The 14,031-nt window shown below is 36.6% G+C and overlaps 1 long non-coding RNA gene across 1 annotated transcript; it reads right to left on the reverse strand.

The window, feature by feature from the left end:
* Positions 1 to 7,990: 7,990 nt before the first annotated feature.
* LOC129351562 (uncharacterized) lies at positions 7,991 to 10,410 on the reverse strand. Its single transcript, XR_008604749.1, has 3 exons — positions 10,091 to 10,410; positions 9,713 to 9,803; positions 7,991 to 9,549 (listed from the first exon to the last, which is right to left on the reverse strand). It is a non-coding gene; the product is annotated as an uncharacterized LOC129351562 (long non-coding RNA).
* Between the last annotated feature and the right edge of the window lie 3,621 nt (positions 10,411 to 14,031).

Consider the following 14,031-nt stretch of genomic DNA (forward strand, 5'->3'; position numbering starts at 1 on the left):
AGACGTGTCTCACACCCCCATTGAGATCCTGACCATCATTCCTGAGGACAGGCTGGCCTCCCCTGACTCCCTGCACCTTGAGTCTTCATCCATCAATTTGGAAGGAAGTCTTGTCATGAATGACCTTGGAAATTTTCCACATGCCATGTGCTTGCTCTTTGGACTTATTTATGCTCTGAATTTGGAGTACCCTCAACAACTGAAGTACACCTTTGACTTCATCCAAAGGGTGCTTCTCTCACTTGGACATAAATCCCTAAAACCAAAAATACAATCACTCAAAATCTTCTGATGCAATGAGTGAATGTGATGTGACATTATGGATCAACGTTGATACCTTTACCCTTATTGGAAAAGTGATTATTTCTTGTTTGATTCTTTTTGAATTGTTTTGATTCGTTTTGAAGACTGAGGGCCATTTGAAGGATTCAATATTAGATTGAAAGCTGCCCTAGAAAAAAAGTTTTTGGAAAATTTTGTTTCCAGGTTAGTGTGTCTGTAGCCACACTTGAGAAACTTGTTTAATTATTAAACATTTTTTTCCATTCAAACTGTTGTCTGTTGGCTCTTCATTTCAATAACTTAACACTTTTGGTTCTTCTTACTTGAACATATCAAGGCAATCGGTTTCCTGATATTTTGCAAGTAATGTGATGTTATGCTTACAGCTTTAACGTGTAAGTACTGCTTAACTGACATAACTCACACATTGAAGTAGTCATAATTGACATTTTATAGTCAACCTTACTAATGATTTTGAGTTACCTATACTCAAGTTTACTGCCATTACATGAGTTGTCTGAATAAACATTTTACGGTTAACCCAACTAATGATTTTGAGTTGACGGCACTCAGGTTTACTGCCATTATCTGAGTGGTCTAAACATAGTTATTTATAGCTATAACACCTTAAAATGAATTAGCTACTTTATTTGGAGATTTTGAGGCAATCGGTTTCCTAACTTTTTTTAAGTAAAGCGAACTTATTACATTTTACATTGTGGAGGGTTTTATGGTGTGCAGCTGATTTGTGTTTTCTTCATGGGAGGGGGTTAAACTATGCTCAACCCCACAAAATTAAACATATTTCTTCATCCAACATTAAACAATCAACATAACATGTATCTACTTGGATGGTCATTGTGTAGTTATGTATCTCAAACCAATTTTAACCTAAAAACAGTATCTCAAATTGGAAGTTGTGTTTAAAAAAAAAAAAACATCTTAATATTTTTTTCAAACTCTATGCCAAAAGCAGAAGTTTGTTTTTGGTTAGTAACTGAACATCTCAAAAGTTTTCCCCACCACTCCTACTTTTCTACTTTCTCTTAGCATCTTGCATAGCAGAGGACTTTAGCCGTGTTTAAGTGCAGCAGCAGGCAGGGTTGAAAGATCTTAAAGATTACCGAATGTACGCTTTGGTTAGCTACCAAGCCTTGGCTGAAGTGGTGCACAGTCATTTAAATCTGGGTTTTTCACATTTTTCCATCCTTTGTGCATAAATCTGTCACAGAAATTTTTGTTGCACCTTTAGTTCTATTAGAATTTCTATAGGATATGGCTTAAATTAAAGCTGAGAAAATTGCTGATACCTTAGTAAAATATGTATTCTACCTCTAAATCTAATTAGTTTGGCTTCTTAATGTACTGGCAGGATACAAGGGAGGACTTAAACGTATTTCTGATATTGGACAATTAATTTATATTCCATAATGGCCGCTGTAAGAGACAGTTTATAAAATACATTTTAATATGACTGTTGTGAATATTCCAACGTTCTATAAATGAACCAGGCATTTAGTCCAGTTTTGGTCATTTACTGAACTTTCAGAAACTATAGCAGCTATACAGAAAAATAAAAAGAATAAATAATCTAGAAAAACAGACAAAAACAATTGCATTGCATTCTTAGTTTTTCTGGCTTTGTGTCTGCTTTATGCTACACACATATCTGTTGCCAAAACAACGAAGTGACAACAAACCCACTACTTGACAGAGCAAAGATAACATTCAAGTATCAGGATTCAACACTAAACATGCAAACATTTACTACACAAAGAACAGAACACTTAGTCTGTCATAGTTTTAGGTTTTTAGGTTTGATGTTTATTTTGCAATTAAACAATTAAAAAAAAGCTTCTAGCAAATTACCTAGCTAGTAGCGGTAGAAGAGTTTGAGGGGTGTTCAGCGGAACCTCTGGTTATTTGTTAGAGGTTTTATTTGAGGAGGCAAGACATTTGTTTGAGGGGGCATTGCCCCTTCTTGCCCCATCATATAGACAGCCATGGTTATTACAATTGTTTGGCCAGGTGTTGTAAATGTGCCTATATGTAACTTAGAAAATGACAGCATCGACTGGACTTCCCCTATTGTTTAAATGTATGGTAACCTTAATACTTCAAACTAACAGATTTTAAGAAAATACATTCAAAAATTTAAACATTTTCCAAGTTTCTCAATATTCTTGAATTTACCTATAGACATAATTTTGATTAGTTTTTGTTTTAGTATAACTTTGCATGTAAGTTTTAGTAATAACAGACCCTTCAGGCCTAAGTCTAAAGTGTTGACGGTTTTCTCTCCAATTAGTTGGTTCCGTGATATTTTAAAATTGAATCCTATATATGGTCTGATATGTTGATGTCTGCTAGTGTCAGCATATCAGAAGCTGACACTAATAGGTCAGCATATATTTAGCTCTGAGAGGAGACCTGTGAGTGCACATTTTGCAACATACAGCAGAGGGAAGCACCAATACAATGTTTTAGCTGCTCGCTTTTGATGCAATGCAGGGACAAGCAAAGCTATGGAAGCTTCATTCATTCATTCATTCATTCATTCATTCATTCATTCATTCATTCGTTCATTCATTCATACGTTCATTCATACGTTCAAGTTATCACAGTATCACAGGTTTGAAGATGACAATAGTATTACTAACTAAGGTAAGGTGCTGGTAAAAGAGATCAACATAAGTTAATTAAGCTAGATAATGAATTTAACTAAGTTAATGAAATTACTGAAAGTAATGGAAATCTCTCTTCTATCAATGTCATTCAATTGTTTTCTTTTCAGATGAAAGCCAGATTAAAACACATTAGTCGGCGGTTCATCCCAATGAACCGCCGACTTCAGTCACAGGTGGATCTGTTGCTTGAGCAAACTATACTGAAAAAAATATTGTTGCCATGTGGAGTTAACAACTGCTGACATTTTATTGTACAAAAGTAATATTTCTCTTGATTTATGTATAATTTTTACTCCAACTTGAGTCAGTGAACATTACTCAGCGAGTTTTTTTCTTTTTTTTTACTCAGTGCATGGGTGAGACATGTCCAGTGGGGGAATCAGACAAAATGAGCAACAGCAGGACAATCCTTGGACTGGGGACAATAAAAGGCTACCCAAAATGTCACATTTCACAAGTCACAATGCCTCAGATGTTGCAAGTTATGTGGGAGTGTGCCATTAGCATGTTGAATGCAGGGATGTCCACAAGAGCAGTCGCTGCACAGCTCAATGTCCATTATTGGACATTCATGGGAGGGGGTTAAACTACGCTCAACCCCACAAAATTAAACATATTTCTTCATCCAACATTAAACAATCAACAACATAACATGTAAACAACATAACATGTAAACATCAGTTATGTTTTTGGATGTCCATTATTGGACATTGAGGTGTGCAATAATGGACAGGCTGTTGAAGAGTTAGTCTCCAACAGATTGACATAACTGCAAATCGACCTCATCCTTATTGGCCTCGCGTGATTACTCTAGCACAAGATTGCCACATGTGGACCAGCAACACACACTGCTGATGAGACTATTGGTCTGTACAAAAGACGCATCACACCTCAGACTGTCTGTAACCACCTACGAGAAGCCAACTTGCATGTTCGGCAAATTCCTCAAGAGTTGGTTGACTTTGCTGTTAATAGCTGAGCATAAATTAATCTAAAAGAAAATTTAAAAAAATGTTGCAAAGATTCAAAGTTTGCTGGGGTCCATGAACCTATATCTAGGTTTAAGGTTTTAGGTTTGCCTAACCTGGGTGGTTTGTTTACTACTTTTGGCAAAGTTTTTGTACTACTCCGAGGAGATCCTGAGTTCAACTCCAAGCCAGAGCTTTTCTGGATATACTGAAGTTTGTGTGATTTCATTGTGCATGCCCAGTTTTGCCTTTGTCCAAAGTGGTGGATAGATTTAGTTATCTAAAATGTCCTTTGTTTAAGCTGGTGGGTTGGTATCTGTCTCCTGCGATCATTGCACATGAGACAGGGGACACCTGGACAGGTTGGCAGTCCATCACTGGGCAACACAGAGACACACAGGACAAACAGACATGCACACACACACCCACACACCCACCACCGACACACACACACACACACACACACACACACACACACACACACCCACCCACACACACACACACACACACACACACACACACACCCCCCCCCTGCCCCACCCCCCCCACACACACCCATACAGGTATATGTGGTTCAGCCAGACATTTTCGCCAAACAGACCCAAAAGTGGTTTACACCCCCACACACACACACCCCCACCCACACACACACACACACTCACCTACACGCGCATATACCATCAGTTATGTTTTTGGATTGTAGTAGGAAGCAGGGGTACCCAGAAAAAAGCTTACGCATTCATGGATTATTTCAATGTTATTTATGGGCAATTTGAATTTTTTACTATTGTGTTGTAAAGTAATATACAGCTATGTGGCTATGACTTGGTATCAGTCTAGCTTCTGCACTGTAAAAGAATCCTAGAATGGCACTTGTTCTAAACATTTGTATTCATTCATACTGCTCTAGCTTTGTAAGATATGTGGGACACCATTTTTATCCAACATGCTAGTGGCGAGGACGACATTTGTCTATCTTTCTCTGAATTAGACAAAAATATCAGCCTCCTATTTTCTTCTTTTAAGGTGAGAATCATTGTCTACGGCTACAAACACAAAAGTTATAACAGTGTCAAAAAATATTTAATTTATGATGGGGTAGAAATAATGTTGCTCTTCTCTTCTGTACTGTTGCTTCATTCTGAAGAAAGAAACCTTCTAGAAGCAGTCCCAGTCTTGTTTAATAAAGATCTACCAAAATGAAACATTTTCTTAAGGGAGGTGAAGCCTGTTAGATTAAACTCAGAGTCATGAGAAAATACAATTATTTGTTTGTGTTCCACTCTGACATCTATAATAACACTTAGTTGTAACCCAGATTGTTTGCACCAAAATGTAAGCACAGGATCAAGAATATGAAGGGATAGGTGTTAAATGAAGGCTTTTGAAAAAGACCTGCCGGTTTTACTGTAGGTGGTTAATTCAATCTCTACTGCTGAAATACACCATCACTCACTTAAAAAGGCTCAGGTGGGTGATAGAAAACTAAAGCAGAAATTTTTGTCATTTTTGTAAATTTAATGCTATAAGATACTCCTTCTGTTTGAGGTATGTGAAGATTTTGAAAGTTTTTATTAAACTGATTAAGTTAATCTGTGATTAAAACTGATTACATCATTAACTAACAAAATGTTTTGCAAAAGATATCTTATAACTAATATAACATAAGATATATAATTACCCAATATAATACAACACTGTGTCATAGAAAACTGATTTTCATAAAAACATAATTTTATTTTGTTCATCCACAACTTTTTTATTGAGATTGTAAACTTATTAATTTTTTCTCCTGTCAAGCAGGTTTCTAGTCCAAACTTTTAATATCACTGTTCTGAAACATGTTTCTGTTGCATTTCTGTGAAAACTGCATGGTAGGAAGTATGTGTTTGCTCAAAAAGAGGGAGGAAACCTGTGGTCTACTTCAGCAGCCCTTCTCCTCAGGCCGGGGTGGGTTCCGCTCTACTTCAGAGTGAAAGCGTTTCCACAGACCCGGAAAATGCAGCAGAGTGCCGCCTTCTGGCGGAGAGGGGGGTGCCATGTGCTGTGCTTCGTTACTATTCGCCTAACGCGAGTTGTTGTTTTTCCGGGACAAAATGAGAAGAACGAGCGGAGCAATTTTTTTATAGACTGTGATTTTTCCGAAATTTGAAGAAAATGTGCAGTGGGAGGAATGCTGCAAATGTGCGGGATCACAGCAGGTGGCCCAGACATTGCAGGGTGAGCCAACGATGATTTTTTTAACTACTATAACTGTAATACAGTGCCGAATATGCTCTCATTTTTGCCAAGGTGTTGCAAAAACTTGTAATGTCAGAATTGTCGCATGTTGGCGCCACACATTCATAATATATTTCAATGTGTTGTCAGATGTTGGTGAACTGTCTGTCACTGTACCATCACTGTGGTTCTTCATGAAGCCTCTGAGTTGGAGGACGTCTCATCCTCTTCCTGACTGACAGTGGGTGTTTACCTTCAGCAAGGCTGTGCAGTGGCCTTTGGAGGGGCAGGGGCTCAAATTTTAAAAAGGGGCACATTGACAAAAACACTGTACAACAACACAACAGCCACCCATATTAATCAAGAATCCAATTGGATCATACTGTATCATTTGCATCATGCGGGGACAATGTAAAGCAAATGTAGTATATTTTCCCCAACAGGAATGATGTTGCTGTGTCTGCTAACAGTCCCGGAGGGCTGAGTTGATCTGAGACTATAGATGTTAAACAGACCAGAAGAGAGCAGGTCCCTGGTCATGAAGTTATGAAAAAAAAAAATTGCTGCCATTTTACTAATTAAGCCCTATAATATCTATTTAACCTCTAGAACTTGGCTGCAGACTGATTTATAGATCAAAAAGCTCAAAGGGGTTAATGCCATATGATAGTTTGATGTTAGCACCTCTGCGCCATAGAATTATAAGACTGTTGCTGGTAGGGGCCATTCCGGGGCCTCCAGACATCCAGGGGGCCCCTGTGACATCATTTATAGAGAATGACAATGTTATAAAATTTTATTTACTGGATTCAGCTTAGAAAAAAAATACATTTAGGATTTAATTAGGGAGTTTACTTTGAAAAGTTTAAAGAATCACCTTGTTAGTTTGATTGTTGTGTTACCATGGCTACAATGTGGTGTAATCTTTGTGTTTAAATTGAGTTTGTTCACAAATACATCACAGCAAATAACCAATAATTATTGATTGTTTTTAAGCTCGGCCAATAGACCTGGTCTCCTACTCACAGGTTCACCTTATCAACACTGAAAAAAATAAGTCATTGGATGAACATAAAAAAATTATGGAAAGGATTTCCACCTGATTACTTTGCTTTATTTCAGCACCATGTACTTGTGTTACTCCTATTTAAAGCAAATGTGTTAGGTCAACCTAATTTATTAAGATTATTCCAATGTAAAGCAAATGTGTTGGGCTCCACTTGTTACAATGGTGATTCAATGGGTGATTCTAAATCAAACATGTTGGCTCAACGTAATATATTGTGGTTATTCTTATATAAATTAAATGAGTTAGCAAAACATAATTCATTAAGGTTGTTCTAATTTAAACCAAATATGTTGGCTTAACCAGAATTATGGTAAGGCAATGGATGATTGTAAATCAAATGAGTTGGCTCAACTCCATTCATTAAGGTTATTCAAATTCAAATGAAATGTGTTGGCTCAACATATGTTTTAAAGGTTCCTTTAACTCAGTTACTATAGCATGACCCAGTGTAGTGCAATACAGCCCGCCCAACTAATCTGCAATGTTTAGGACCAAATCATTGATGTAACTTCATTAAGATGAATGTAAATCTAGTTGAAACCACCTTATTTTACAGTGGTACCTTCACACTACCTGATTCAGTAGGTCCAACTCACTAAAAGCAAGTTAGCTCAACAAATATGCTTCATGCTAAAAGACAGCTAGTTAATCGTGTGGAAATCCTTTCCATTATTTTATGACGTTAATTCAAAGACATATTTTCAAGCGTTAATCAAGCATTTTAAGATAGCACTAGGTGAAAGTGTAGGAAGAACACTCAACAATTAGAAAAGGTACAACACAATTGTATTTTCAGAATTGTTATACATCGTTTTTTTACACAGCACAAAACACAGCTGAGTTGGACATTGAAATAAAAAAACAACTACAAAAAGGTTACAGTTTCATTTCCCAGCCAATTCTTTACAACATAAAACATGTCAGTATAGTTGCTCAACTTACACTGAAAAAAATAAGTCATTGGATGAACATAAAAAAATTATGGAAAGGATTTCCACCTGATTACTTTGCTTTATTTCAGCACCATGTACTTGTGTTACTCCTATTTAAAGCAAATGTGTTAGGTCAACCTAATTTATTAAGATTATTCCAATGTAAAGCAAATGTGTTGGCTCAACTTGTCACAATGGTGATTCAATGGGTGATTCTAAATCAAACATGTTGGCTCAACGTATTATATTGTGGTTATTCTTATATAAATTAAATGAGTTAGCAAAACATAATTCATTAAGGTTGTTCTAATTTAAACCAAATAGTTGGCTTAACCAGAATTATGGTAATGCAATGGATGATTGTAAATCAAATGAGTTGGCTCAACTCCATTCATTAAGGTTATTCAAATTCAAATGAAATGTGTTGGCTCAACGTATGTTTTAAAGGTTCCTTTAACTCAGTTACTATAGTGTGACCCAGTGTAATGCAATACAGCCCGCCCAACTAATCTGCAATGTTTAGGACCAAATCATTGATGTAACTTCATTAAGATGAATATAAATCTAGTTGAAACCACCTTATTTTACAGTAGTGCCTTCACACTACCTGATTCAGTAGGTCCAACTCACTAAAAGTAAGTTAGCTCAACAAATATGCTTCATGCTAAAAGACAGCTAGTTAATCGTGTGGAAATCCTTTCCATTATTTCATGACGTTAATTCAAAGACATATTTTCAAGCGTTAATCAAGCATTTTAAGATAGCACTAGGTGAAAGTGTAGGAAGAACACTCAACAATTAGAAAAGGTACAACACAATTGTATTTTCAGAATTGTTATACATCGTTTTTTTTACACAGCACAAAACACAGCTGAGTTGGACATTGAAATAAAAAACAACTACAAAAAGGTTACAGTTTCATTTCCCAGCCAATTCTTTACAACATAAAACATGTCAGTATAGTTGCTCAACTTAGAGAACTGTAACAATATAAATATTTTCTACTGCAGACTTTAAACACTCATTTTCCATGTGAAACTTTGCTCAACTTAGCAGCGAGTTTCATATTGAGAACTTGTGCTTTCTTTGATAAGTTCTTTCCATCCAATTTCATTATTATTTTCTGTATTACTTCAAAGGTATGCTTGAGTTACTGAGCAAGTTGAGTGCTGAACGCACTAAACTTGAGGGTAGCTCAAGTTTAGTGCATAGATTAGTCCCAGCAGCATCACTATTGCAGAAGATACACTGCCCAAGCTGTTCATAACTTCCACCTCCTCCAGGACAATCCCAACATCCAGATGTGCATCGGCAGCCTCTGCACCCTCTGCTCAAATGACGATTCCGAGGACAGCCTCGGCTTTGGCCATTTCTGCGCATTCATCAACGTCCTAAGGGAGTTAGGGAAGGGTATTGGGGGAGAGACAATTCACATGTAATTAAATAAATAAATTAAGACTGACATTGATTGAGTCACTCATGGACCTTAGTTGGTGAAAGTATTTTAACAACTCTTAGGAGTTCTATTGTAAACACAAAGAGAATTTAACATACCATGTACTCCCTCACCAGCTTCTCTGGATCTTCATTTAGGTACACACAGACATTTGAGGATGCACTCTCGTCTGACCTCAGCAGTGTCTTCCTAAATATGCAGATCAAAAACAATGAGAACAATCTCAAAACTCCAGCAGTATAGGTTCACACACTTGAAAACATAGCTACATTCAAAGGAAGTGACAACAAAAGTGATCAGTGGCTTGCAGTCTATTTGAAAGATATTTAAAATTGTTAGTATCCCTTCATTATGCCATGACTAAAATGGAGTTTAACATCTCATTTAAACATCTAACTGAAGCTGTTAGAGGTTTAAATAAAGACATGAATATATCACCAAGATCTAGCTGACGTAATTGAATCACGTTATCTCACCTTGAATACATTTTATTCCATTTGCGAGAAAAAACCGATTGTCTCGCGTATTCTCGCGTGATATCCCGTGATTTCCCGTAATCTTGCGTGAACTTGCGTGATATCGCGTGATCTCACTCGTGGTCTTCAGCATAGGATCGGTCTGACTATAATGAATCATGTTCGCTCAACATGATTCAATTTTATAAACGTTGAAGTTGTGGAATATCTTGTTTATGCAACATGATTGTATCATGTTTTTGGCTCAAACATGCAATTATTTAGTTAACAGTACATGATATTCTTTTGTTAATGTGATAACCCCTGAGGTTCCTTTTTTACAGTGTGAAATATCTCAAGATAGGATGTTGGAGAGAGCTTTTAAGCCACATAACAATTCAAATAAAATTATTAATTACTCAAAATGTGTTTTGTTTACAAACTGATGAATTCTACTTAAAAATCCAAATGATTTTAATCAGGATGGAGTTCTGTCACAGTTTGAATGATTTTAAAAACTGTGTATGTTTTGTTTTTATTCCACATTCTTTGCAACATATTGTTAATAAACTGAAATAGTCAGTATTTGCAGTCTGCTGGGCAGATTCAATGAATAATAATTTACTGATAGAAAAGCTAGCTTTGCTTAAAACAACTTTTTTCAGATGTTTAATGAATAAAAATGATTATCTGGAAAGTAAAACTGATAACAAATCACCAAACAAATGATGAAAGACAGACATATTTTGTTAGAATCATTCTTCTTCTTTGATTAACATTTATATCTACTGTCAATATTAATACCTGAGTTATTGGTTAGGTGCTTTTACTTGGTTAGGTGCTTTTAAAAAAATTAGACCCAACCTACACTCAGGTTCCAGTAAATACTTTAGTCACAAGTTGTTCAGCTGAAACTTTTTGAAATAAAATCCTCTGACAATTCTCAGCAAGCGTAGTAAGCTACTTCACTGTATCCTCAAGATTATTTTTTTTGTAGGGTGTGACTTATTGTTATAATTAATAAATGTTTTAACAATATGAACTATAAAATGAACTAATTTTATTAGCAAGAAAAAAATTATATATCAGAAAAAACAGTTAAACAAAAATAGTAAATAAAACAGCAGTTGATTTGCAGACAAAAGCTGTCAAAAATACTGTATGCCACTATGAGTGTTGTGGAGAGAAAGCATGTGATTTTTTTGTCCCCTCCAGGGGTTTTTTGCAGGCTCTAGTGTCCCTTATATGAAAGTAGGCTGACAAGAAGGGGGTACGGAGAGGGGGGAAGACATGTGGCAAATATCGTCTGGTCTGGGAATCGAACCTGCGACGGCCACGTCGAGGACTCAAGGCCTCCAAATGTGGGTTGCGCTAAAAATCACGCCCAAGGATGTGATTTTTACAGTAAAGTGTGTTTAGAGGCCATTCAGACTTTGAAGCTCAAAGTCCATTTGATATTTATTACAATCATAATGCTCTTATTTTCTTTGAAACCTTTGAATCTTTGAATTTCACAGATTTGCACTTGATTTTGATTGCAGTTGGTTCTCTCAGAAAAACATGACTGTTAGATTAATTGGTTTCTCTAAATTTTCCTTAGGTGTGAGTGTGTGTGTGCATGGTTGTTTGATCTATCTGTGTTGCCCTGAGATGGACTGGCGTCCTGTCCAGGGTGTACCCCGCTCATCACCCGTTGATTGCTGCCATCCCACCGAGGATATGGGTGTATGATAATGGCTGCTAACATTTGCCTGACTTATAAGCCTTAGGAAATTTGAAAGGAAGAAAAATTAGCTGATTGGTCAAAAGAGATAAAATTGTCTTTTCTTTTATTAATTGGTGGCATTTCTAACAACGTCCAGGACAACTGCCCATGTTGTATAAAAAAGAACACCTCTAACTTCCTCCAGTGATCTGGCCTCCACAGGGAATGTAAGGAAATCTTTTAAAACTCCATGGGCACCTTTACATGTGTTTGAAGGAAAAATCTGAAACTTATTTTGGGTTCATACACAGTCCAGTTAACTGTGCAAATTTCTCCTTAACAAAATAAATATTCTTCCATAACCTGTTATCAGCGGAAGGATGGAGCTTACGAGGTGCATTTTAGGAGTAGAGGACTAAAATATACTTTCACTTAGGCTGCAATGGGTTCTATCATACTTACAGATTACGAGTAACAAGCAGTTCAGTCTTATAACCACTGTCATCCATGAGATACATCACAACCACTAGCCCGATAAAACCACTGAAATCCCCTCTCACACACACACTCACCCGCACACGCACCCACGCACACACACCCATACAGCTGTCTGCAGAGGATCAATAGAATGAAATACTCTGATCCTCAGGCAGCTCCAAGCATCATTCAAATGGATTCAGCCTCTGGGAGGAAAATGAGTCACCATAGCAACATAGTGGAGCTTATCTGAGACATTCATGCAGTGCACCACACAAACATGATATGGGCTCATATCAAGTTTGTATGTGAAGTTGATTCATTCTGTTAATGATGGACCTGTGGACCGAAGGTCACACTGAGAGAGGAAATGCAGAACAACATGAATATAATAATATCTGTAATTTCCCTGAGGGAAAAACTCAAAGGGAAGTTTCTATCTATCTATCTGCAGTTTAAAGTTAGCAAGATTAAGACCTGCAATGTCCAACAAACTGCAGGTCAGGAAGCATCCAGGAGGTACAAATAAAAAAAATTGCTTTATTATTATTTATTATGTGACACTGCAGGACAGAGATAACATGACAAGTATTTCTGGGTGACAAGAAATATCTAGACTCTGCTAGTCAGGATCCAGGAAGTACTTTAGTCACAAGTTGTTCAGTTGAAATTTTTTTTAAAATAAAATCCTCTGACAATTCGCCTCCACTCCAGTTACACAATTTGGATAAGTTCTATTTAGTATTCATCTTTGGTGCCTGAAAGTGGAATCACTGTGGTTCAAAACTAAATAGGAGCAACAACTGAATGCTAAAGTTAGTAGAGAACTTACTGGCTCTAAAGAAACGAATAGTTTTGTGTAATGGCCGATTCCTGGATCACTCACTGAATCACTTAATTCCTTCTCCCCATTTCTGCTACAATAACTGGATCAAATGTTTAGTCTTATGCAGTCCTTATTCATTACACTCAACACAGCATAAATTCTGATTGGCTGAAATGTATTAAGAAATTACAAAAATATTATTTCACTACAAAATTATGAAATAATAAAACAATTAAAGAAGTGTGGGTAACAATCAAAACGACATTATGTCAATGTCTTCAACAGGTTTATGACAGTGTCCTGCTATGAGCAGAATAGTTCACGTTAGCAGTCTGGAGTTTGGTTATCCTTTCCCCTGGAACTAGTCACCAAGACCCCACCACAAAAAGGCATCCCTTCAGTATGATGCTTCCGCCAACATGCTTGAGAGTTTTGGGTTTATGTGACAGGCATTTGTGGCCCTTTGTAAAATGTATTTTGAGAAAAAAATCAAGTTGCTTTTATCACAAAGTCAGATTGGTGTAGTGCATCAGCAGCTTCACCTTAAAAGATCTTTTCCATTGAAGGGACATTTTTGGGAAATTGGCTACTTTTTCTTCCCTCTGTGTCTGAACGCCAAGAACCAAGATCTATAGCTATTTTACATGAAAAAATTTATTGAACAAAGAACACATTGTATGTACGAACGGTGTTACTGTTGATAATTTTAATAAAAATAAAATAAAATGGATTTTTGTTAACAGCGTAACTGCACAAGAAATGAAAATATTCTGGATAATAATTTATCTCAGCCCATCTTCAAAAATCTCAGGAAAATTCAGAAATATATCATGACCATAGAATCAAAGCTGGGGCTGTGCTTGAAGTCTTGATTTGTTTGGTCAAATTCTACAACGCTTACATGCAGTGACCATTTTCAGAAAAGAGACGATTTAAATGCTCAGCAACCTTTCA

The sequence above is a fragment of the Poeciliopsis prolifica genome, unplaced genomic scaffold (genome assembly GCF_027474105.1).
Source record: "Poeciliopsis prolifica strain line A6 unplaced genomic scaffold, Auburn_PproV2 SCAFFOLD068, whole genome shotgun sequence".
NCBI lineage: Eukaryota > Metazoa > Chordata > Actinopteri > Cyprinodontiformes > Poeciliidae > Poeciliopsis > Poeciliopsis prolifica.